The 2813-nt window shown below is 35.6% G+C and overlaps 1 pseudogene; it reads left to right on the top strand.

Moving 5' to 3' along the window:
- Positions 1-2675: 2675 nt before the first annotated feature.
- On the top strand, positions 2676-2813 carry LOC145242594 (U2 spliceosomal RNA; annotated as a pseudogene).

Here is a 2813-nt window from a genome sequence, read left to right as displayed (position 1 = left end):
TGAGAATTGTTTTTTACACTGTAGGGAAGAGGAAGGTTTAATATAGTGCTGAAGAGAATGGTAGTAGTGGTTTTGGTTTTTTGACCTAAATCTTTGGTCAGTACATGATAAACAAGGTTTATTCTTTGTTAAAAAAAAAGAAGAGTAATGTGGAGATGAAATAAATAGTCTTATCGTTGGAAGATGAGATTACTTGTTCTTGAAAGGAAGAACAGATCATGATGTCTTTACAACAGGTGAAAGGAAGAAGATAGACATCGGAGAATGTTTACATAAGTTTTATTCAAAGAACGCCATTACCAGAAGACCTGACCACAGACTAGCCAGAAGTCCCCCAAAAAGAAAATCTGCAGTAACTGTACTTCATATGTATAACAATGATATATGGATACATTTTTATACAATAAATGTTTTGGTTTTCAAATATTTTTCTGTTCGGAAAAATTCTTGTGGTGCTAGTGCATCTGTTGACCGTGCTATTTTTTAAATAGTATTTTCAAGTTTAATTAAAGTTTTACGATATCTGTTTTTATTAAATTATTAGGCGAAAGTACAGATTAGGTACACAGCACCCTCCCATACCTATGTTTTTTGTTTCATAATAATACAAAACGTGTTAATGCTAAAGTATTTTTAGTCGCGTGAAAGCGACTCTATAAGTCACTCCGTCGGTCCGTCTATCGGTCTGTCCGTAACACTTTTGTGCTTGGCCTTTTTGGTTAAGATCAAAGGTCTGTTGTTAATAGATGCTGTTCTTAGCTTTTTAAGCTTTTCTTGGCCTTTTGGCCAACATGGCACACGTGGTACTGGGTCCTATGAACCCATCCCACTAGGTTAGCAATAGAAAATTAAAGAGACTCTTGACTAGTGGTACAAATGAGATCTGGTACCCCTATTGTTTGTTTTGGCACTAGAGAACCTTCCGAGGCTACCCTACTATTACCCGCCCCCCTCTTTTGTTTTTTCACCCCTTATTTGGAGGTCGACTTCTATCACATCCCCATTCCTCCCACCCTTTTCTGTTTTTTGATGCTTTATTTATTTTTTCCCCCAATACCTGATAAGAATCCACCCCAATCCCCACTAGGGATCTCCCCACTTGTTTTCAGTGCTCCAGAAAACAGTAGACGATCTAACTACTTAGATTAGCTCAGGGAGGGACCTTACTAACAATTCACTAGACAATTTTATTTGATCTTTTTTTCTAGGTTGTTTTCCCCACTCCCCAGCACGAACTATTTGTTACCAAATTAAGAACTTTTATTTTTCCAATGAATTGAACTTTTTTCACACACACACACACACACACACACACACACACACACACACACACACACACACACACACACACACACACTTATTTTAATTTAAAAAAATGCACACACATCTATAATGCACACATCATAATATAAAGAATAATGTGTGTGTGTGTGTGTCTGGTCACGAATAGGCTCCTATATGGTTGACTATTTTAAAAAACTGATTGCATATAATGATAGAAGATGTATCGAGACACAGGAATGGGTATGTTTGATCTGGCACAATGGTGGTTCATTAAAATTGTGGAGTCTGCGTTCACGCCTGGTCCACAAAGTATGGAAATAAAAAAATTAAAAAATTAAAAAAAACGTTTACAAGTGTTTTTGATATAAATGTACATAAGAATACTTTGACAAGTATGTTTAAACTTAAATAGGGATGGTATAACAAAATTGTGGGGTCTGCGTTCGCGCCTGACCTCCATAGAATGGAAATAGGCACAAACTTTAATAAAGACTTTTCATATCTATCTGCGTAAGTATACTTTGATAATTATGTTTCAGTTTGAAGAAATATGGTATAATAAAATTATGGGGCGTCCGTTTACACCTGACCTCCATAGAATGGAAATATGTCACAAAGTTTAACAAGGTTTTTTAATATAGATCCACAGAATATTGTGATAAGTTTTTCAGTGTGAACAGGTATGGTAGATTAAATTATGGGGTTTATCTATTTTATTTTTACTTTCATCATATTTTGCTTTGGTTTTGATACTCTCAAATTCGAAGCTATCTCTTTACAACCCTTCCTTTTCATAACCTATCATACTTTCATAAATCAGAGTTCATTTTCTGCAGGCTGTTTTTGAACCCAGTCAACGACGGGTACTTTTGCTAGTTGTAAATATATGCTTTTTGCTTAAACGCTGGGAATTCATTAGTTAGCTTTAGATTCCACAGAGTGAATGAGGTATTGTGGTAAATATTGCCAGTCAAGAGTAAGTCGCCAAAGACTCCAATTTTTACTTTAGTTACAAAGACCCTGCAACACTTCCCTCTCCAGATCTTATAGGGCCTTGTGCCTAAATTTGTTTTGTGTTTTGGAGATTTTACTTTTTTAAATTTTTTAATTTTATATTAAAATTTTTTTTAATTGTAATTTTTTCTTTAAATGGAATAAATTAAATATGAAGATAAAAGTCTAGTATCTGTTCCGGCAGATATTGCCAGCAAAGACCATATGTGGGGGCAACCCCACATATAAAACCTTGGTCAATGTAGGGGAAACCCTTCATACCAATTGTCACTATCCAGCTCCCCTACTCCCCGGGGAGTTGGTCCCCATTTCCCCTTCACTCCTCACATTAAAAATCGGCCTTGTGTCTAATTTGCTCGGTGGGGGAGCAAATAAATACCCTTTTCTTGGCCTTTTGGCCAAGATCAAAGTGTAGTATTTGTTCTTACTACATGCTGTACTTATGTTTGTAACTTTGTCATATAAAGTGAGGGATCACTTTTCTGCATTAATTTAATGTAAAATGATTACCCACT

This window comes from Euprymna scolopes, chromosome 2 (genome assembly GCF_053919585.1).
Source record: "Euprymna scolopes isolate OS-2025 chromosome 2, ASM5391958v1, whole genome shotgun sequence".
NCBI classification, from domain to species: domain Eukaryota; kingdom Metazoa; phylum Mollusca; class Cephalopoda; order Sepiida; family Sepiolidae; genus Euprymna; species Euprymna scolopes.
Note: the sequence above shows the minus strand (reverse complement) of the source record. Positions and strands in the feature narration are given on the sequence as shown.